We start from the raw sequence: 24,766 nt of genomic DNA, 5'->3' as shown, positions 1-24,766 counted from the left end.
GCTTTCAAGAGAAAGAAAGGGTAGAAAAGCATCGGCAAGAAATGTGTGACTAGAAGTGTGTGAGGAGTTCCGTGTCTGGGATTTTTTAATTTTTATTAAAGACTACAAATCTCATTAGAGGAGTATAGACTCCCTCATTCATCTTTGTAGGGCATAAGCCAACTTCCGGCAGCCTGGAGTCAGGAAGAATCTTTCTCTCCCGTTTGTCTCCTGCTACTTTTTCATGCCTCCCTCTGCATTTGGCCATAGGAGATGATGGACCCCATGGTACAGTTCAGTGGGGCTGTTCCTCAGACACCTGCACCCCTAGTTCTCTTTCTGCATTCTCCCTTCTTTTTCCTCCACCCTGTTGCTGTCTCTCAAACCTTCTCTCTAACTGTGCTAGTAAATCCCCATACCTATCTATAGATGGCAGCAACTTTCCAAATCAGTTGCAGATGCCGATGAACCGAGATGGTCTCTGGCTTCCTGCAGACAGAAGTGTTTCACTGCACAAAATAGGTAGCAAACTCTACATGGATTTTGTGGTATCTACAAAGAAGTTCGCTCACTCCTAAGGAGGAGGGGGGGAGAGACTTTTGCATGTGCTTCTGAAAGGGTTTGGATTGACAGCAGAGACATGCATGAGGGATGGAAGAGGCAGTTGGGGAAAGCGGGTGGATTTCTTTCTGCTGCCATTAGCTGCCAGCTCAGAAATATTTAAAAATAAATAAATAAAAAAAAAATCCACTCCCTGTCTGTGATTGTTGCTGGCTCTTAACATATGTCAGGCTCTTATCATTTCATAGCAGCTGGCAAGTTCATGCAGAACCACCAGGCGGCCCAACATGGCCAGTAATCAGTTAAGTACAGATGTCCAAATAGATGTAACTTCCATTAAACTTTAAATAAAAGATAATTTATGCTGAGTAAACAGACGAGTGAGCACATTTGCCCAAATACAGATGGCACTACCTGATAGCAGTGCATTAAAAGGGGTCATTAAACAGGGAAGTTCAATAACATAGTACTCAAAGATGGTCTTCTGCAAGGAAAAATAGCTGAGATCAGGGGTATAGAGTCTACCTCCGCTTTTATTTTTTTCTGCTTCCTTTTGAATAGCTCGGCAGGTTTGGAGTCTTAATGGGGCATAAAGAGAAACACACTTTCTCCTGGAGGGACATCCCTACACCTGTCCATGGAAAAAATAAATTGTAATCTCTCTCACTTGGAAACCAGGATAAGTGTGAGCACTTAGAGGCAAGGAGGAGATGTTTCTGAGGCTGACAGCCTTAATCCAAAACCTGATGGCTTTAGGGAGGGTTTTGCATTTGCTCTGGGAAATCCCCAAGAGAAGGTCACACCCACAGGGACACATTTTGCCCTGGAAAGGGATTATGTGCACACGAGCATATACACAGTCATTCCTTCCTCCCTCTAACTGCACAGTAGGGATGCAGGGCTTTGCTGAGGACTTCAGTAAGGAGAGGGATTTAAGATGGGGCACCAGATTATATGATTCTATGATTCCATGTTGGGACTTCGGCACCATACGCTGGGGTTTTGACCTTCCTAGGACATTGCGAAGCTTGGTGAGGAATGAAAAGGTCAGGTCATCTTTAGTATATCTTGCATGGAACTGTCTGGTCACACCACACCTGCTCACAGCAGGGGCATTGAAATCACGGTCTGTACCAGCATCCTGGACATCAGGAAGGCACCTTTTCCTGTGGGCATCTCCGATGAGCATCCAACTAGACTACACGCTGTTGTACTCAGTGGCCAAGCACTGCAAAGACACAGCAGGACTGACTTCAGCTTGGGACAGCTGCTGTCATCATCACCTATCTCCTGACCTTCTCTATTTGCACAGTCCACTATTAAGCCCAGGCCATGGCTGTAATAATGATGGCAAGGCACGAGCAAGGGGTTTGATGTCCTCAGCACGCTCCCTTGCTATTTCAGCTGTGGAGATGCGAACATCTTTTGTCAACTGCAGTGGCATTTAACTGACCCACTGAAGGTAGTATCAGTACCTGATAAAGTGTCTACAGTCACAGGTAACCAATGCCAGTTCCTAGCTGAACTGTCTGTGACTTCATACTAGCAGTCATCTTTCTGATTTTCACCGATTCTGTAATAAGTCTACGTCTTCTTGCCTGTGGTCAACAATAGCCACTTTATTTCAGCTTTGGTCAGATCATGCGGTGGAACAATATTGCCCATGACCTTTTTTAATCATAGAAAGCAAGGATGGGATTTTTCTTGACCGATTCCTGCCGGTTAACAGGTGGGTATCCATGCTAAGCTTGTCATCTGGGTCCTTCTGCAGCTGGTGCAGCTTCCTGGGGCAATTCATGCCCTGTGAAGAGCTGTGATGAATCACCACTGAAACTGCTTCTCTCTACTGACTATTGAGAGAGTCCAGATGTCTGCACTAGGCCAGATGCCTCATTTTCAGATGGCTGACGTTAGATAAAAGAAATTAAACTCAAAAGGGAGTTTCATCCTGTCTTTATTATTTTTATTTACTACATTCTTCTCTCCGCCTCAATTTGGTCCTTGTGGAATAAGGATAACAATGTGTTAACGCTGATGTGACATCCCGTTGTCTCAAACCTTCTCTTATCCACAGTAAAAGGTTGTCCTGAGATTTGAGTCCTGCACTTATGAACTTGCCCCCCCGCTTTTCATTTATTAAGAAATAATTTATTTTCAAGTATCTGTAGGGTCAAAATCCCCTCTCCCCACATTACAAGATATTCTCTTTCCTTTGATCATCTCAGTGTCCTCCCTCAATGACTCCCATTTTAATCCAGGGCCCATGTCTAAAGACCCTTGGTCTGGTTGGATCCCATTCGTGACATTAGCCTGCACAAATTTTTTCACCTCCTCTCAACTTTCCCCCTCCACCACTTTGAAATCACTGCTATTAAAAATGTAAAATCTTATATGTCAACATCAGATCCCATAAATATTGAGGTTGTTGGCAAGATTCTCTAAAAAGAAGAATTCATGCTCCTGCAGGCACCATTGAAACATTTTTACCCTAAATTCTCTCAAGTATTTAAATTAATGGCAAATGGCTAGGATGAGGCACTGACCAACAGGACTGGATGCTGTATTGAACATCTCCAGCATCATGTGTTATTTAAAACATTTCCTTCTTCAGGATGATTACTTCATTTTATATTTCCTGGCCTCATGCTCATGTCACACCCCAGTTCCTGTAGCTGTCAGATTAAACACTGCTTTATCAGAACAAATGCCACTGAATTATAAAACTTCTTTGGCCATTTAACACCTTTATCTCTGTCTTGCCTCTGTCAGGATTACTGACACAGATTTGTCCTGTCCTTTCTTTCCCAGAAAACTCTTAAAATGTATGTAATGGAGGACTTCCTAGACAATATTTTTAACACTTCTTTGGCACGTACATGAAAACTATGTTTTGGTCAAACCAACTAAAGGGAAAATAATATCTATCTAAATGGGCCAGAGCATTCACAGAATCACAGAACCATAGAACCATAGAACGGTTAGAGGTTGGAAGGGACCTTCGGAGATCATCTAGTCAAACACCCCTGCCAAAGCAGGGTCACCCAGAACAGGTTGGACAGGAACGCATCCAGGTGAGTTTTGAAGATCTCCAGAGAAGGAAACTCCACACCCTTTCCGGGCAGCCTATTCCAGTGCTCTGCCACCCTCAAAGTAAAGAAGTTTTTCCTCATGTTCAGACAGAATTTCCTGTGTTCCAGTTTGTGCCTGTTGCCCCTTGTCCTCTCGCTGGGCACCACTGAAAAGAGTCTGGCCCCATCCTCTTGATACCTGCCCTTTAGGTATTGATAAGCATTGATGAAATCCCCCTCAGTCTTCTCTTTTCCAGACTAAACAGCCCTAGGTCTCTGCCTTTCCTCTTAAGAGAGGTGCTCGAGTTCCTTGATCATCTTTGTAGCCTTCCACTGGACTCTCTTCAGCAGTTCCTTGTCTTTCTTGAACTTGGGAGCCCAGAACAGGACACAGCACACTAGATGTGGCCTCATCAGGGCAGAACAGAGCGGGAGGATGACTTCCCTTGTCCTGCTGGCCAAGTTCTTTTTAATGCACCCCAGGAGACCATTGGCCTTCTTGGCCACAAGTGCACATTGCTGTCTCATGGTCAGCTTGCTGTCCACCAGGACTCCCAGGTTCCTCTCTGCAGAGCTGTTTTCCAGCAGGTCAGCCCCTAACCTGTACTACTGCATGGGGTTATTCCTCCCTAGGTGTAGGACCCTACACTTTCCCTTGATGAATTCCATTATGTTCCTCTCCGCCCAACTCTCCAGCCTGTCCATGTCTCCTCAAATGGCAGCACAGCCTTCTGAAGTGTCAGACCCACCTCTCCCACCTTTATGTCATCAGCAACTTGCTGAGCGTACACTCTGTCCCCTCATCCAGGTCATTAAGGAACATGTTGAACCAGACTGGACCCAGTACTGACCTCTGGGGAACACCACTAGTTACAGGCCTCCAATTCAGAGTATCCATTCAGCCTCCATGCAGAGCAACTCTCTCCCTCAGCCAGAGGTTTTTTTGCTGTTCACACACAGGCACAGGGTGACTCTCCATCACAGAGCCAAGTGACCCCACCAACTGCACAGGGTCACGGTCACATGTAGGGTCATTTCAGCCGTGGACAGACATTTCAACTGGCCTGAGAGGGGTGACAGAAGGTGACATGCTCTGCTGTGAGGCAGGCTGTGCCAGGTCAGCTGCACAGCTTCTGGCCAGCTCAGAGCATGGCCACAGCAACTGAAAGCTGCTTAGAAATAATTGTCCTGTGTCTGCTTCTGAAATACCCTGTGGCCATACCCTGAGATATGGCAGGAAGGTGAGCATTGCGCTGACCTCAGCTTGGCTTTGCTATTCTGTAGCATTCAGCAACTCTCTTAACCTCCCTGTCCATACAAGAAAGGACAGGTGAAGGGCTCACTTCCTTGCAGACCTACACCTGACTCCAGATGAGGTTGGATTAGGTCTTAAATTCAAACTCCAGCACTAAGGGGTCATCATAGGTAGCAGCCATCACTGCACCCACCCTGGCTCCTCGCACCCGGCTGGTACCATCCCAAACCTCTTGGACATTGCAGTGGCTCCCAACGCCCTGACACTGCAGCAGCTGTTTAATTTGCCTCTGTGATCTGGCACTGGTTTCTGATGAACTGTGTGCGCTCCCGTTCAGATGTCTCAACTGCCATGCTGATATTTGATGTGTAGCTGTAACAGCTCGATCTGAAGGAAGGAGTGGGAGGGAAGGGCACCCATACTCAGACTTTGGCTGATCCAACTATAACGCTGAGTGAAAGGATTTCAGGTGCTTGGTTCTGCGATGACCCAGTTCAGCAATCATATAAGATTCATAGATTTGAAGGTCAAAAGAGGTTATTACCATCACTTCATCTGACCTTTTGAAGAAGAGGCCAGAGAATCACATACATGGTGGGATGTATGCTGAGCTCCAGCCATCAGCTCTGAGTTAGGACCAGCCTTCCCCACAAGGCTAATAGGTTTTCAAACCTCCAGATTCCTTTCTGAGCCCATCCTCAAGCTGTGAAGTCTGGCTCTGGCTTTAGGCTTTCCTCAGATACAGCAATTATTACCCCTAACAGGCATTATGGTCTTTTTGTTTATCATCATCAGTAATTATTCCTACTTCAGTGTCTCCTTAGGATTCATTTGTGCTAGACTTTGTCAAAATATTTCCTTGTTCCTCAAAAAAAGAAAGGATCATGAGACAGCACTTTCTTAGCCAAGATGAGATGTGTCCATGTCCTGCAGCCAGCGTTCTCAGTCCCAGCCATTCCCATCGAGTGATCCACCTGCCAAATGTGATGCCTTCTTTTGACTGCCATCATCGTTCTCCTTCCAAGAACAACTGCTGAACAGATGACTGACTCATCCCCTGCTCTTAGAAAGGTGCTAGACAGATACACTTGGAAGAGCAAATCAGTCAGTTGTTTACAAACTGCTTCTAGTATTTGAAACCAGAACTAATTGCCCTGACTTGGCATAGTGGCCACCATCTCAGCTCTCTGAAGTATGTGAGACTGGCTCATGGAGAAGACCTTTAGGGAGACATTGGTGAATTGCTCCTCCATTTGCTGCTTCTTAGATGCGATAGTAGTTCTGACACCTTAAATTAAACACTCAGGGCCAACAGCATGAATGCAACCCTCAGGGCTTGTCTATGTAACCTGTCAGTCTAAGGTGACGTTTTTAAATGAACTTAGTTAAACTGGTGGTCATGGCTGTGGGGAAGACATTGATGTTGCTTTCAGTTAGGCTGTACTTTGATGTTTAATCTGGTTTAAATAAAAACAAGTCTTTTGGGTTCTGTTAATTAAAACAGTTCAGTGTTGTGGAAGAAAAGCCCAAGAGTGGTTAGAAGCAACCAAGTCAGGAAAAAAGCATGGAGGCAGCTCCATGTCGAGGGTGAAAATGAATGTTCGTAATTTTTTTCCCTTCTGTATTTGTACTAGTCAACCTCTAATTTATTTTATTTACTTTTTCAGGCCAGAGTCTTAGGAACTAAATATCCTATAGCAAAGAAAATACTCCTCTTGTTGTTAATAGGGCAGGGCATCCTGAGCTAAGACTTTTACTTGTTCTGCCAAGATGTGAATCCTTCAATTATGTGAGCAGAATAGAATCTTCAAGTGTGACCAGATGCTTCAAACCATCTGATTGGTTTAAAATAAGAGGAACACCTTTCCCAAATAAAGTTATTGGGTCAAATTCTCTTCTCTGTCATCCCACGCTCTGCAGCGCTCTGATGTCACTGATGTTGCAGGTAAGAAAATGTTGACTGGCACAACCTGTCAGAAAAAGAAAGGGTATAAGAAATGGGTTAAATATTTCAGGCTCTGATTTAATGACCATCTGAGTAGCAACTTATATATTTAAGGGAAGAGACTCTGAGTACTTGAGAAGCAGAGGAAAGGGGTTGATAGACCAGATCCAACCACAAAGCGCACTTAAAAATGCACATATACATGGCAAGGTTATTCAGCTCCTGCCTTTGGGTAAAATAATTGCCGTGTGAAACATTAGTGAATCAGCATGAATGTTTCATAAGTTTGAATTTATAAAATATTTCTGATTTTCCTGTACACATGCCTTTCAAAGATAACTTTCAAGTGGTCGTTGTATTATGCATCTCACTTTTCAAGAGAACAGCATGATTTCCTTGAAGACATATCCGTTTAGAGAGTTGCCATGGCAATTTGTTCCCACCCCCCAAAAATGCTTAAAAACAGATTTTTCCATTGTCTTCTGATTTCTGCAGATTACAACATGCTTTGCTTTTCTCTCTTCCCTAGAGTGACTCTAGGTGAGTGTACCAAAAAAAAAAAGAAAGAAAAATCTTTTTTTTAATTTAAATTACCTTCTGATGGAAGCAGAAAGCTTCTTCCTCCAAAGTTTAGACATAACCAAGGCAAAATTATCTTATTATTTGAAACAATAATTTATTAGCCTGATTTTTTTTTATCCCAAGAGAATCCTGATAAAAATTGCCTGTGCAAACATAAAACCTCTTGTTACATATGCAAGGTAATTATTAATCAAATTAACCATCTGCATACCAGCATATTTTATTAGTTCTCAGAATTACTCTTTTCCTGCTGTAATTGAACTAACCACCTTGTGCAATCTGTAAATATGGCCAAAAAATATGTCGAGCCTTTTAAAAAAAAAAAAATGGGGTTTGTCAAAAATAGGATTAATTAAACAATTTTCCTTATTTCACTGTTTTTTGCTTTTAGACAAAAAAAAAACCTCTGCCCCCAAATAAAAGCAAAGAAACAGTGATGAGGATTATATTGTCAAATACTGGAAAATTATGGGTTTATTTCTGGAGGGAAAAAAAAAAAAAAAACCCTAGCAAAAAATATCAATATAGTGATATTTTTATCCCCATTAACTTTTTAATGACAAATACGCTCTTTGATCACTGTTAATTGCGTGGTCCCAGAGCATAACCCGACAGAGTATTTTGACTAGAGAACAGACTGCTTTGCTTGTAAACACTCCTTCTTTCCCTGTTTTTATTGAAAAATAAAATGAAAAACTAATAGTGCTTGACAAGTCCATTCCTAGTGCTCTTTTATATCAGAGGCTGTGCTGTGTTTTTAAAAAGATATTGCTCTTTCACGATTCTTATTCTAATTGCTCTGCTGGGGGGATGGGTCAGCGCAAAGTATATGTCCTGATGTTTCTCCTTTGTGCAGGAAACTCTCTGAATAACTCCAGGGAACCAAAACACGTGAATGGCTTTATCCAGGGAAGCTCCTAGAGACTGGGTCTCTTTCCTCTGATTGATAGGAGGAAAACAAAATGAGGTGCTAAAGGGGACATTAGGTGGGAGCAGCACAGGATAAAAAATAGAGGGCTCAAATCATTTGTCTTGACATAGGCATCTAACATCACCGGAGACGCCCTGGAGGCATCTGAGACACCCTCACAGGCCTGGTGTGGGGAAGACCTTTGGCAGACTATGCCGTTCCGGGAACCAGGCTGGACACCATAATAAAGGGCTCTGGACAGTTGTCTTGAGGAAATTGGATGAAATTCTTGTCCTCTACAGACTACACTGGAAGTTTGTGTGCCAGCCCAGGGGCTCCTAGGTGGGGATACCACCCATTAGGTGTCTTAACAGTGAGCTGAAGCTCTCCTTATGTTCCATCTACTCCTGTTATAACTCTACACCTGACCAAGTTCCTGGAAGAACTGGTATTTTGACCATTCTGTGTGGTCTCTACACCCCATCCTGGATTGTTGCAGCCCATGCAGGAGGGACACAATAGATACCTGCTCAATGAAGCCAGTTAACAAAGCCTTGGATTTCTTCCCCTAAAGGAATCCAAGAGATGTCCATGGCTGGGCCACTGTACACAAGCATGGTGGGAGCTCTGTATCCTGGTGGCAGAGAAGGGCAAGAAAACTGGTGAAGGGTCTGGAGCACAAGTCTTATGAGGACAGGCTGAGGGAGATGGGGTTGTTCAGCCTGGAGAAAAGAAGGCTGAGGGGACACCTTCTCACTCTCTACAACTACTTGAAAGGAGGTTGTAGAAACATGGGGGTCAGTCTGTCCTCCAAAGTAACAGGCGATAGGACAAGAGGTAACAGCCTCAAGTTGCACCAGGGGAGGTTTACATTCAATATTAGGAAAAATTTCTTCACAGAAAGGGTTAACAAGCATTGGAACAGGCTGCCCAGGGAAGTGATGGAGTCACCATCTCTGGAAGTATTTAAAAGAAGTTTAGATGTGGTGCTGAGGGAAATGGTTTAGCAGTGGACTTGGCAGTGTTAGGTTGATGGTTGGACTCGATGATCTTAAAGGTCTTTTCCAACCAAAATGCTTCTATGACTCTATGTGGCCCCAGAAAACCCAATTCAGTCACCTCAAAACCAGTGTGAATTTTGGTGCAGAATTTAGGAGGATCTAGCCCGTGTATTAGGAATTGTGGCTAAACCTCAGGTCCTGATGACATATCAAAGGTGTTACAGTAGCTCAGCAAGGGCGCTAGGCTCTCGGAGTGCAAAACTTGGTGATTTAGGGATCTCTGCAGCTTTTAGATAGTGACAATTATTTGCTGGTCTCCCTGTTCCTCTCCAGTTTGAGCAACTTAAACTATTAATGTGTCACTAAAGCTGTTCCTGCTTGCCTTTGCTATTATGTGCTCTGGAACAATGAACACAGTCACCAATTTCTGAATAGGATTTTGGCTGTGTGTTTGTAAATAGGCTTCCAAGCAGAAGGGGTGGAGGGGAATACAGGAATTGCTATCTGCCTTCTCTCTCTACTGATATACATACACATATATATATGTACCTGTAAATAAAGAGAGCCATTTGATGTTCTGCTGTTTCCTGGATGGGTAACAAAAGGGTAAACTGGAGTCAGTGGGATTTTCTCTTTTGCCTCCAAGATATATCCATGTTTTAATTACTAAATAATCTGACTACCCAGTTGATCCCACTGAACCAGACACAATGTTAATTTTAGCAATGCAACGTGCATGCCAACAGAGAGGACTTTTGAATGCTGATTTCCTCTCTGCCTTCCCTTCTGCCTCACCCTTGTTTGAAAAGAAAAAGGCAAAAAAAGATCTGGATATAAATAAGGATCACCAAGCTGGAGTGAATTTAAAGCTAAGGAAAAAAAGTTATTTAAATGTTAAAGAGAACTTTGTGCAGTGCCTAGCCTTGCCCTGAACAGGAGCCTTGCTCTGAGACTTGTGCTGCTTTTCTGGTCTCATGGGGCTGCTTCCATTCACACCCACTGGTGCCCTAACCCTTCTGAGATATCACATTTCTCTTCTGGGTATCTTGCACTCATAGTTGCGATGATTGCAACATGGATAACAGCAGAAAACTTTATATATAAATATGGCATAGGATGGTGCAACCTGAGGGAAAGGTGGTAAAAGCAAAGGGTGCCAGATCCCAAACTGTGCTACTGGATGTTGCCATGAGCTTGGGAGAGATGCATTAAAACCTCAGGAATTCAAAACTGCTGTCAGTGGATGCCAGATCAGTGCTAGAAAAATGGGGAGCTGGCAGCCTGTTTTCATCTGAAATGGAAAAATGTTGCATGTTACGAGGGAACCCATCTTCTTCCCCTGGATTGCATCGTAGGTGCGAGACAAGAACAGACCAGAGCATGTGCATAGCTGCATTCATCTTCTCATTTGACCTGAAGATGCCCTGGGAAAAACACAATCTTTTCAATTCTCTCTTTTTGAAACAAGAAAGGAGCGCAAAAACAACCAACAAGTTTCTACTTGCCTGTGGATCCCAAAGGAGGTTTAGCTGAACTTCTCTGGAGCTCCCTGAAGATGCTGACACGGATCTCTCACAGATCTACTCATATTGGTAGTTTCAAGTCATGATAATGAACCTGCATGCCATTTCCACTTTTAATTCATCTGATTTCAGCTTCTGACCCTTAATGAAATCACTGAAGAGCTTATGCCAAAGCAAGCCACCCTTCTGTCTAATAATCAGCCACAATATAGTAGCGCCGGGCACCTTAGGCTGGTATATGCTGATCCTCCATCCTTTGATTCCTCCAGCACTAGGTTTTTAGAGACGTTGCACCACCCGAGCTGTCAGAGTAGCATAAAACTAATAACCAGGCTGTATTACATCTTGATGATGTGACAATGGTACTGATGGTGCTTATTCTCAGAGACTACGAGGCAGCATTTCTTTGATTGCTTATGGGAACACTTTACAGCTGAAGTATAATTTCATTTATTAGAGGCAGACAGCTTATAAAAATGTGTGAAACACAACAGGTACCAAAAGGAAAGCTTGGGAGACTAATGAGGCACAGGGCTCATACCTTTAAAGAAAACAAAGGTTTCTACAGACAAACGGCTGATGCAGTTTGTTTTTTATAGACATAAATCAATCAAAACATTCAAACCATGTTGTCCTGGAGAATTACAGCAAATACCTTCCATCTAAAATTATTGATGACTTTGCTTTTAAACAGAGGATAGAACCAAAAGGAAAACAAGGAGGAAAAAAAATCCTTCACATTCAAAGAAATATAGCTGGAATGAAAACCAATCTAGCAGAAGGGGAAAACGTACACAAGTAAAATAATAATAGTATTGTTACAAAATGCTTCTTTTTTTTTTTTTTTCTCAGCACTCTCCACCACCCTGTTTGAGCACTCAGGGACAGAATTAAAGCAAAATTTGATGTAAACACCTTCAGTGTGGATCCAAGAGTGAATGGGGGAACAGTGAAAAGGTGGGTGTGGGTTAAGAGTGACAAAACTGCTCCAAGCAGCCTGCAGAAGGGTTTACAAGTCCATTTTCCAGCTGGGGAGGGATGTTCTTGCTGAATGGTGGCTATGGAGCAAAGATGAAGTGAGGAATGTGTGTAGACTGTGTATGCTTCGTCTCTGAACCAGTGCTGGAAGGGGACTGAGGTGCCAAAGAGGAGGCAACAATTAGGATACTGATTAGGAGGCTCAGAAGTTCTGCAGACTGATGTTGCACAGTCTCAGATTGGGAACCTGTGCTGGCATCTTCTGCCATGCTACAAACACAGATTAATCTGCCACAGATTAAACAACAGCTATGAAAGCTTCATCTGGAAGGGCTGGTTTAATGCTCTGTTGGCCATGGGCCTTTCTTCACATTGTTTTGTGGGATACGCTCTGTAATTTAGATCTGATTATCTTGATCACAGCCTTTTCTCCTGTGGGCCCACCATGCTAGGTTACCCAGAGCCAGATTTTCTAGCACTCTTTCTTAATAATTTTAGCTTTGGGTTCCAAGCCTAATTAATGTGTTAAGCTTTGCCAGCTCTTGTTAAGAAAACAATCAAAGCATGTTTTGTGAGAGATGAGAACAAGGAAGCAATATGTTTGATACCCTTCCCTGTCTCTACCACCACCTCATCCCTCTGATGACATTGCTTGTGATCCACCACACAGACATTATTTCTCATCCAAATTGTTTCACATTTTATTGCGCTCAGGTAGGGGTCATGGAACCAGTTCAGTTCCAGTCCTCTTGGCTGCACAGTTGTGGGTTTTGGCGAAATACAAAAGAAAAGGGTTAGGTGTCTGGCAAAGCCTTATTCTCTTTCATGTGAAAGCCATTTAGCACTGTTGGGGAGGGGGGCCTCGAGGGAGGAGTCAATACCGTGTACCTTGCATTGAAGCCCTGACATGTTCTGAAGAATGAGAGACCTGTCTGTAAACGAGAATCAGGCCCCTCGATGTGAAGGGCTGAAGCTGCTTTGAGCACCTAAGTTCTGCCTCCCACACAGAGACTCTCACTCTGCCATTGCACCTGGAGCCCCATCTCTGACTTGAATTGAGCACATCCGTTACAGGGATGCTCTGCTTGGGTAGAACAGCTCTAAGGGGATGTCCACCCTGCTTGGTAAGCGCAAACCTGAGCCATTCCCACAACCAGACACACCCCATGTTTCAAGCCCTCTGGCTGACCCTGCTGATCCCTTTAGCTCAAAGCCTGATACTCTTCATGAGATGCCAGACTCCGTTTTGTGCCCTCAGGATGGGCTCAGTGTGCTACCCTCACTCTGCCCTGACCACCCACAGTTCTCCTTAATTCAGCTCTTCCTAAAAGTAATGTGGTTGCTTTCATGATGAACCACGTGAAGACTATGGCTAAGAAACAAGGCTGAACTTGCTTTTCCCCTTACAATATAATTTATGCCACGGAGAATAGAGCATGTCCTTTAGAAAGCTGCCCCAGTGCTCAGGTACATTAACTCCAGGCTACCTCAGCAAGGGTAAGGACTTCTGTGTAGGAAACTGTATAATCTCCATTCACTTCTTACACGCTCCTCTGCTGTGTAAGGACAAGGAAAAGAAATTAGCTGACTTAGCAAGTCATTGCAACCTGGAACAGGTCACGTATCATATTATACCCAAGGTGTAATCTCACCGTTAAGTGTTATGCTCAAAGTGAATGCTTTGTTACTTGCGTGCTGTGAAGTCATCGCAGCGGAATAAATGCAATGCCAGGATGACCCTGCTTTTCTCTCGCTCCCTTCCCTCCAATGCATATTGCAGAGAAGGTAAAGGGAATGAAGAGTATCGTTTGCTATTGTACTCTAGCAGAGAGGGCTCATTTGAACAACTGTCAGCCATGGAATTTCATCTGAGTTTCCCAGATAAAATCTCCTGTTTCAGGGACTATATTTACTCAGTGTGTTTAACGTGACAATGAAAACTCCGCATGCACTGATCTTTTAAATAATAATAAAAAAAAAACTCGAACAATGAAAACCTCACAGGCAGCCTAATAAGTGGAAAATTAATAAGTGTCAAAGGCATAAGATAAAATTCTACCCAGCAAAGCAGAAAAGGAAGCATCCCTATTACTTACAACTGAAACAGCACAAAGAAATTGTTCTGCTGTTTTGCATCCACCTCAGATATTGAACACTACCATGTAGGTTCCCCTTGCGAACCTTCCTTTGGGTGGAATGCCTTCAAAGAGTGGAGTGGTACCCTGTGCCTGCAGGATTTGGACCTCTTTCAAGGGTTTTTGTTTCAAGTATGTTTTAGCACCCAAGTGGATATCTGGCAGCTTTTTCTCAGTTAGGAAGAAACCTTCACTGAAGAGAAGAGGAGGAAATGAAGACTGAAGGGCGAAAGGGGACCCTGGCACTGGCAAAGGAGAAGAGCCTGTCTCAGAGGTGTTTTCATGGGGTTTTCCAGACAGAAGGGAACCTGTACTGAAGGGACATGTAGTTGAGCTGAGCTAATGATCTCCATGGAGGCTATCAAAGGTTGGTCTTGGTGCCATCATGTTATAGCTACACAGCCTCTGATTTGGAGCTGAAGCAGAAGTAGAGTTCAGAGAAGTCTGTGAGGAAACATCAGAGCTGAATGTGGGGTCCCATCAGCTTTCCCTTTAGCACGGAAGAGCTCAGAGGCTCACTTTTCTTGCATTAAGGACAGGAATAAATATCCAAATAATTTGTTGAGAAATGCCAGACTGGTGGAGGAGAGAGGACTTTGGGGTCCTGGGGTAACTCATGCAGCAGCAGTCTAAGGAGACAGGGAAGTGACTGTGGTTGTCAGAAAGACACAAAATAAAACCCAGAAGTCATGCTTTGCACGCCCCCCGAATTACTGCTTGCAAGTAAAAGTTCATGATCCTTCTGGGATTCCCCTATTAAAAGAAAAGCATTTGAGACTGACTAACAAACTGATCACAGGCTGAATTATTGATTGTACCATTAAGCTCTTCGTTTGAAATGTTACCAGGGTTAATGAAATGATCGAACGCTTCTCTCCAGCATAACCAGCGCTGTGTTTCTTTCCAGCGCCACTTTTAGGGTTCAGGTCAGCTCACATTGAGCCCAGGAGGGACCAGGCTGCTGCCTGTCATTAGGAATAGGCTGGTTGCATGGTAAAACAAGCCTATGGATGAGACACTAGCAGGGCATTAACCATGGAAGGAAATAGGAAAGTCACTATGTACTGGTTCATTATACAGTAATTTACTAATGAAGCTAGAGGCTCTAAATGTGAGTGTATTTAACTCCACACCTTCTAGGCAGTTGGCTGAGGCAGCTGATGTGCCGTTTGCTCCCCTGCACCACCAATCTCAACAGATAAGAATCGTTTGTCTCAGTTACACCGAGAGATCAAAACTCACCCGATCCCCCACCCAAAGAGCAAAATCAAACAGCAGTAACATCGGTCCTGGGTTTTTTGCCCTTTTTCAGCCAACTTTGTGATATTTTTAACTCCTTCTCAGCACTGTAGGCAAAAAGGAGCTTTATTGGTTGCAGGATAAAGGTAAAATAATTTATACCATCCTGGTCTGGGAGTGGGAATATTCATCTTTTCCCAGCTACTGGTGCTTTCCCTCTGCTCACTCCCTGTGTACAGGTCCCCTCTGCATCCCTACAAGGTGACACCCTCCCCACCAGCAGGGCAGGCAGAAGTGGCTCTGCACCCCTGGGCTGTCGTAGGCAGGGGTTTGGGTCCAATTCCATCAGCCCATCACTCACCTCCATGGTCAAGAGCTGGCTCTGACTCTCCTTCTCCATGAATAAGTCTATGAAACAATTCCGGTGTGAAAAATCAGCCCCTTGTGCACACTGGTTTGTGCTCTGCTGACTTTTAACTTCTTCTGTTATTTTTCTGTGAAGGTCCACAATAACTGCAATGGTTTTTACACTTAAAGATACCTTTTCCACATTGACTGGCAGACTAATGGTTAAAAAGAAAATATTATGGCTTTCTCACACCATTGTTATCTTAGGATTTTTAAAGTATTCCTTAAGAAAGTAGTTCTGTATCATATGTTTAAAACATCTCAGAAGTAATTGAATTCACAGCGCTTTGTAAAATTTCCACTGATTGAAAATATATATATATAACAACCAACTGCAAATGCAATCTTTCAGATTGTCCTTTCCCCATTTGCTTCCTCCACATCCCAGTAGCTTTTCTTTTCCCACTCTCCTGATTTCCACTGCAGCCTCTGCTCTCCTCACCCCCTCTTCCACAGGTCTTGGCTGACCATTGGCCTGACCTGCGTCAGACACCATTTTATCTCTGCGCCCAACATCTACCTCATTGGAAATACTGGGAGATGGCAGCCACCTTTATTAGAGCTAGTTTCACAACCCTGTTTCAGAAAAAAATATATGGGACAAGGGGTGTTAACGCTGGCTGCATGTTTCTTGGTGCTCACGGTTCTTGGTTCCCATGGACTTGATGCATGAGCTTTGAGACAAGCCTTCACCAAGAGCGAAGTGTCCCCTATGGCTCTACCAAGTCCTACTCCACACAACTGCCATGGCTCTGAGAAAACTCACACCCCCCACTTTATGCTACCTTTTACCCTTCTGGATTGAAACTCCTGGTGAAAATCCAATTCCAGTCTTGGATGGCTGGAACTATGGGGAAATTCAACTTCAAAGATGGCCTGGGAGGTGATGGTGAATAAACACTGATTACGAGAGAAAGGTGCTCTATCTCACTGCCACTGCAGCTGCAGAGAGATACAGACACCAGAAGGGGCCATGAGCAAGTGGGGAAGGTGACATGAGGGAAACAAAGTTTTAGAGGCATTTTTGCCACTCAGCAGAGTAAAGGATACATGAGTATTTGGGTGGATTGGCATGGAATGGGCATCATTAAGAGGACATGTTGAATTAAGGGATAGCAACAGTCAGTTCAAGTAACTTTTTTTTTTTTCTTAAAGAAGAAACTTTAAAAAATAGTTTCTTGCTGACCAGTTCTTCATGCCCTTTGCCTTTGACTTCAATCCATTTAAATTGCAAATATCTTACTCCCAGTGGCTTTCTGCTGACGGTTTACCTGTTGAGAGTCTGAGCTCACACATCTCTCCGGGGTCTCCTCTCTGCTCTTTTCAGGGAAGGGGAAAGGCAGCTGTCTACATCCACTTTTATCTCTGTAATTTCGTTATGCTTTGTAGATTCCTTGGCTGCCACTTCATCTTCTCCAAGGTCACCTCTGTAATGACTGCAGAAGCCCAGGGCAGGATTCAGACTCTCACCTTGGGGGATTCAATCCAGCTGCCCAAGCACAGGTACATAGCGAAACTGGGGGATCCTACTTGGCCCCCAGCTACTCTTCTGAGCAGCACAGGGCTCCTGAAGGTCCCAAGTTCATAGAATCATCATAAAATCATAGAATGGTTCAGGTTGGAAGGGACCTTAAAGATCATCGAGTTTCATCCCCCCTGTCATGGGCAGGGACACCTCCCACTAGACCAGGTTGCTCAAAGCCCCATCCAGCCTGGTCTTGAACACCTCCAGGGATGGGGCATCCACAGTTTCTCTGGGCAACCTGTTCCAGTGTCTCACCACCCTCATCGTGAAAAATTTCTTCCTAAAATCTCATCTAAATCTCCCCTCTTTCAGTTTAAAACCATTACCCCTCATCCTATTGCTCCACTCCCTGATAAAAAGTCCCTCACCATCTCTCCTGTAGGCCCTATTTAGGTACTGAAAGGTTGCTAGAGAAGTGTCCTGGGAGCTTTCTCTTCTCCAGGCTGAACACCCCCAACTCTCTCAGCCTGTCCTCACAGCAGAGGTGCTCTAGCCCTCTGATCATCTTCGTGGCCCGCCGCTGGACCCGTTCCAACAGGTCCACGTCCTTCCTGTGCTTCCAGGTTGCACTTGCTAACCCTACAATGATGTCTCAAGCAGCATTTCATCTGCAACAAGGCTCCTATATATATAGGCAAGTGGCTCAAACCTTTGTTGGATCCTCATACTTGGAGTAATCTACGACTGCTTTAAAAAAATCTGTATTTGAGGAGGTACAAGCCAGTGCATTTACTCAACACTGGACCACATGGCATGTGACTTTGTCCTACTACTGTAACTGATGCAGGGAAATAAATCTCTTTACCCCTAGCTTTTCATCAGTCGATCAGCAACCTTTCAAGAAACAAGATATTTATTGTCCCTACTCCTCTGACTACATTCATTTTCCAACAGCTTTTCTTGATATATCTTCCCTTATTCACTCAGAAACGCTGTTCACACAGGGGGGAAAGAATGGAATTTGAGCATTTGGCCAGTATTTTTGGACGTCTATCAGCCCAGACAAAGCGGATTAACCAAAATGATCTCTGCACATCTCAAAATGCCAAAGATCGATGTTTTCAGGACAGTGCTTGCAGTGTGAGTGATTTGTGTCCTGCCGATTTTGTGCCTGTGATGCCTTTGATGTGTCCTCTTGGAAAATACAAACCGAGACCATACAAGTGCATGGGACTGCTCTTCTGGTCCAAGCTAGGCTGAAAATGAAAATGTTTTTCCAAGGAAGAAAAATTCCTTGGAGAAATAAAAAGGACTGGGAAATAAATTTCAGAGGTCGAGGAGTTTCATTTTTGTTTTTGAGCTGGCCTGAAACTTTTTGTTTTAAGTTCAATATTAAACTTCATTTTTATATATACCGGGGAAGTATCACCATAGGCATCTGCTTTTCCCATTGTCAGAGACTGGGCTTACTTAGTCTTTGCATCTGGCTCGATGCAGTCACTTTTGTGTCCCTGTGCCCTGAGAGGAGTGGTCACTTTAGGATCCTGTGGTCACAGTGTCATTTCTGGGATACCATTTCTATGTTACATATAGGTGCCTACATTATAGATGTCTATGGTTGGGCAGGACAAAACTCTTTCCTGCTTAAGGAACATGAGTAGATCGAATACTATAAATCCTTCAAAGTAAAAAGGACATATAAAAATCACCATCCTGGCCCAGTTTCTTCTTGCACTGGAGCTTGCTGGGATGCTGTAGGTCTTACTGGTCTCTATTGATACCATCCTTCCCTCCCTTGCAGGTAAAATCTGTGCTACCTCCTCAGGGACACAAAATTTTTGATTTATTAACTCTGTTTTAAATCAGCTCTTTCACTGAGCCCAAATTCTCCTGTATTTATCTGTCAAACCTGAGGCTTTGGAGAGAAACTAAAGTTTCCAGAGAGAATAGGGAGGGACAGATGTACAATGGAGGTGACAAAAGGGGCATAAGGGGGGAAAAAAGACAATTCCAAGATGGAATATTTCTTTCTATAGTTCAAAACAGGAGTAGGATCCTAAAGGAGAAGGGTTTGTTCCTTGAGAGAACAACTGAGTTTTGCTTTTCCAGCAAGAGAGAAGTCAATAGCTTAGCTCCAAGCAATTATGTTACCAGTCTAGTCTGTCTCTTTCTTTCCCTCTCCTTTCTTTTCCTCTCTGTCTTTGTAGAGTTCTAAGTACTATTCAATGAAGAAAGAAGAAACGTGATTTTAAGATGAGTTGGAGTTGCGCCTTGAGACAGAAGCAGTGCTCAGAAACTCCGTTTTAATGAATACAAAATATTACACCATGAAAATCGGCGGCTGTTGCTACTGCTTTTTTTTAAGGTATGTTAATTTTTGTTGCTTTTAAATACTCTTGTTGCTGGGAAACCACTCACACACTGTAATTGAAATTGGTTCTTCATATCCCATTTTGTCCCTGGCAGGTTTAAAGTGTTCTTCAAAGCTAAAAACTCTGCTGAGGAAAGGCAAGGTGCACCTGATAGCAGATCCCTTGGCATTTCTTCAGGCAAAAGACATCATGAAATGCATTGAGAGAAATAAAAGCATTGGGGCAGAATACATACTGAACCTGGCAGAGGGGCATGGTGAATATATTGGGGTGTGCGGTAGTGGGTGAGAGCGTCTGGAAGGGTTTTTTCACAGGAAAGATATTTAATGGTATGTGGGAATTAGAGGATCTATTTAACACAAAGCCACCTCAGTTTGAATCACTTCTAGCATCCAACGTTTCCTCAGTCAGGGGTTGTAACTCTTGCTCCCAAATTTTTCAAGACTGGCACCCAGACTTTTCGTAAGCAGCTCCCCAAATGTCACCCATCCCTCCCCTAACAACTTTTCAGCAATAACAAGCAGTGGTACACACACATTTTCCCCCTGCCAGCAAACAGAGGGTCTCGGTACCTTATCACAGAGTGTTTCAATCCTTTCAGTCAAAGACCTCTCTGTGCTTTTGGAAAGCAACAAACCAAACCCCACATGCATCCTTCTGGGCAGGGCCACCACATATTCTTTTCAGTTAGAGCTGACAAAGCTCTGACTGTGTATTTATCAGTTGTATTCTCTCTTTGCAGATCAGTTTGCTCTTACTTACGTTTTAAAATATGTGTATCTTTTCTGTCTTTTTTTTTTTTCTAGTTACTTGTTTAGCACCTTCTGTTGTCTTGCAGGATTTGTACGAGTAACTGAGCAATGTGGCTTCAGAGTAAAGATCAGCATACGGTTTAACTATATTTTAAGATGCTTAATATGCATTCTTGTACTAAATCATTGTGTCTCTGAGATGAAAATGTACTTGCTGTTCCTCTGACATAAATCCCTCTTTGACTCTTTTATCTGCTTTCTTTGCTCCTCAACTGAGTGAAACTTGGCCATATCTGACTATTGGGTCCACAGGGAGAAAGTTAAACAAGAAACACTTAAATGCTATTAAAGACAAAGCTCTTGACTCTTCACCTACTTGATTAATGCTGCTTATAACTGTTCCTTAAATAGGGAAGAACGAGGGGCTAAGAGAAACGAAGTCTCTGCTAAAGTTTATGGACTGATTTGCAGAAACACACGTCCCATTCCCTTTTTTATTGTCATCTCTCCCTAAGACTGTAAACTCCTCTGTGCACAGATCTGTTGTGCTCAAGTGCTATTCACATCTTTCATCCTACATAAATAATAATACATCACAGTAATAAAGCAGCTGTTGTGAGTTAATTCCAACCAAACTGCAGTCTACCCCCATGCAACAAGATGTCTGCACAATCGCTCTTGATAATAAGTTCTGGGAAATGCCGTGCAATAATCTCAGTGCTTGATTAATTTTTATTTCATAACAAGTCATTATTAATGGGCCAGATGCTGATAGGTTTGCTCATGGTGAGGACAGTCTGACTGCAAGAGAAGTGGCATGAAAAGGAAGGAAAGCAAGTGCAACTGGGCTAGTGCAAGGATATTTCAGTGTATCGCTGCCAGAATAAAACAGCTACTGAGTCAAAAACAACAAGAACAGCTTTTAGAAGCAAGTACAGTGACTTGCTGCCTCGAAGAGATAATGTTCCTCTTTTAGTTTCTTGTGTCACGCAGCAAAAGAACAGTGAAAAGTTCCCAGAATATCTGTGCAGGGAGTTAATATTTCCAGAAAAAAAAAATAAAGAAAGAAAAAAAACCCTACACAAAAGGGGTTTTCTTTCTTACAGAGAAAGGCTGGGTAGAAGAAAAGAGCTGGGAAAAAGTCTGGGCGAACTCAGAAGAAAAATATCAAGCTTTTTCAGGGGGGAATGAAAGCACAAAGGCAAGTCCTGGCAAATGTCAATATTTACATGAGTCGTGGTAAAGCTGCTGGCCAAGGGAGAGAGCAGAGTAGGGTATTCAGAAAAGTGACCTTCTGGACACCATGCACAAGCTTTCTTTTTGCACGGCAGGATGTAGGGTCAGCCATCGACAATGACTGAGACAAGAGCCACTGATGTAATGACAATCCTGCAAAGCTGAACCAAAAAAACCCACACAACCGAAAAACCTCAGTCTGTTGATGAATTGATTTGCAAAGCCAGCAGTTCTCCTAGGAGAGGAAAGCAAGATAAATTGGGTACAGGGTCTCCATAGTCAGGGTGTGAATAGCAAAAGAAGTGAGAGGGTGGGTTTGGGAGAACGCAGTCTCTATCTGAACAAGGAGCTGTGCAGCCATCACTGCATCATACATATAGGAACAGGACTCACCCCTGGGAGGGGGGAACTGAAACTGCCCTAGACAAGTCCAGGGAGGCGATTCTACCCCTCTACTCCACTCTGGTGAGACCCCACCTGCATTACTGCATCTCAGAGTGCTGGGGCACCCAGCATAAGAAGGACATGGACCTGTTGGAGCGAGTCCAGAGGAGGCTATGAAGATGTTCAGAGGGCTGGAGCACCTCTCCTATGAAGACATGAGAGAAGGGTCTGAAGAAGGCTGAGAGAGTTGGGGTTGTTCAGTCTGGAGAAGAGAAGGCTCCAGGGAGACCTTATAGTGGTCTTCTGGTATCTGAAGGGGGCCTACAGGAAAGCTGGAGAAGGACATTTTACAAGGTAGTGTAGTGATAAGGTGAAGGGTAATGGCTTCACACTGAAAGAAGGTAGATTTATATCAGATATTACAAAGAAATTATTTACTGTGAGGGTGGTGAGATACTGGAACAGGCTGCCCAGAGAAACTGTGGATGCCCCATCCCTGGAGGTGTTCAAGACCAGGCTGGATGGGGCTTTGAGCAACCTGGTCTAGTGGAAGGTGTCCCTGCCCATGGCAGGGGGGTTGGAACTAGATGATCTTTAAGGTTCCTTCAACCCAAACCATCCTATGATTCTATGATTCTATGATTCTAATAAAATGAAGCTACTTTGAATTTATCTTGGAAATGCCAAGGACCAGCTCAGGTCCTGCAAATCTGCATCGATCAAGCTAGCCGAAATGGCCAGTCCCCTTCTCAGTCATGCTTCAGATATAATCAGCCTGACAAACCCAATCCATACTTTCTTCTGAAAATCATTAGTCATCATATTAAATGAGATTATGTTAACAAATTGCTTCCTTCTTCATATTGTTCAAGAAAACAGTCAAGCAAGGGGCAGCTTTGGTTTGAGAAAATGACTTGGCCTAAGCTGATAACAAATTGTATGCACTAATTGAAATTCTAAATTAACACCATGTAGCACAGTTTGACTTAATTGCTTTTAAAAGAGTTTTCCAGTGTACTGTTTTGTGGTTTCCAGTGTTACACTGCCAAAGCATTTCTAACTCGTGAAGACGAAGGAACTGGTTTAGAAAAGGCTCAAGTGCTTCCTCTGACCACATTGATTTTCCTCTGTATTTACTGTAATCTCTCTTCAGCTGTGGCAGTACTGCTGTGTGCGTGGTCCCAGGAGCTTTTTCCTCCATGAACACAGATGCAGATATAATAGGACTCGCTAATAACTGCACGCTTTAAGATCCAGACAGAATCAGACCCTGAGTCAGGTCTGAATACGTTGGGAATGTCAGTGCTCTAATGAGTCCCAAACAGACAAGAGGAGCGAGACATGGAAGGAAATGAAAAAAAAAAAATCACTGCCCTTTATGCAAAAAAAAAAAAAAAAAAAGAAAAAAAAAAGAGCTAGCAAAAGGGCTATTTTCCTAGATAAATGGAATATTAGTTTAGGCACAAAACATGGATATTCAGTGCCATTTGAAATGCTATGGGGAATCAGATGTGCCCACGTGGAACTGAGATGCAGCTGGGATTTAGGGGAGATGCTTGTCCTTTTAAAGTGTTGCTGGAGGCCAGGAGGATACCCAGACCACCAAAAGCAGTACTAGAACCCATGCTCAGGCAACTGGATACCATCACATACATTTACATTGACTGTCATGTCACATTAGAGTCACAGCTTGCACAAAAACACATAGATAGAGACACTGAGATTTAGATGCCTTCATCTGTAAGCTAAGTGCCACACTGAAAGCTAGATGAGATGAATCCCACCTCACTGAAACGTGCTCTAACATCTCTAACACTAGAAAAATGAGCAAGAGAAATCATGAGCTGAGCTTGGCTCGAGCCACAAGAGGCTCATCTGCAAGTCTGTGCTCCTTGGAGCAAAAAGGACAGATTCCAGTTTGAATTTCACCTGTAGAAGTCTGAGCACTAAATTAGGATAAACCAGAAAAGGTTAGGGCCAAAGAGGAAATGATCACGGACATGTTCATATTTGCACAGTTGAAACAGGTTAAAACCTCTGCTTCTACCAGCTGTATTTCTGTGAGATGGTTCCAGGGACATCTGCTTTGCCCCAAACAAAAAACTTGAAAAAAATTTCTTTAAATCCCATCTTAAAGAAAACACCCAGATGGAAAAAGGGGCTGCTTCCAAGGAACCACAGATGTAGGGCAATCTGGCTGTCCCTGCAGCTGAGCTATGGCTGCAGACTTTGCGGGCACTTCTAATCAGCACCTGCACAAATTACAACAGGTCAAAGTAAATCACAGCTGCCGGATGGCAACTTAATCTGCTGTGGCTCTCCCACAAGCACGCACTTCAACAGGGCACCAGCAGCTCACATACATCTCCTCTGCCTCACGCACAAACTAGTTGCTTAACCTGGTTCTTTCCACCTCCGAGCTAATAACCCAGGGCAGGCAGACAGCACTGAGGGCATGTCCCACACTGATGCTCTTCTCTGTGGAGCTGCTGGGAGCGCTCCTTCTCTGCATCAATCAGTCATTACACCATCCCAGCACCCCGCATGATTATTAGTTTCAATGGCAACAGCTACATCCTGCAACAGGTTTCTGCCAGGGGAACTTGAGCTGCCCGGCTTGGAGATGCTGCAAGACACGTACATGCACGTGGCTGTGGCGTGCTAGCGGTGGAATTTGGTTTATTTCTAACTTAGCATGCTTGGCGTATGGTACATCTTCAGCTTTTCAATATCTCAAACGGTCAGGCAGAGAAACGGTCACGATCTGCAAAGCTAGAAGAAGGGTTTAAAATGTTTTAAAAGTTATTCTGCATTATGCCAGGCCAGGAAAGGGATAGGAATAGAAGATTTCATTTAGATTGTGGTTTCCCTAGAGAATGGGCTGCCTTTGACTGTGTTTCTATATGTCACCTGACATAATACACTCTCTGAATGCACATCCACAAACCTGAACATACCTCAGAGCAGAGATGC

Source organism: Numenius arquata, chromosome 2, assembly GCF_964106895.1.
Source record: "Numenius arquata chromosome 2, bNumArq3.hap1.1, whole genome shotgun sequence".
Lineage (NCBI taxonomy): Eukaryota > Metazoa > Chordata > Aves > Charadriiformes > Scolopacidae > Numenius > Numenius arquata.
This window is presented reverse-complemented; position numbering follows the sequence as displayed.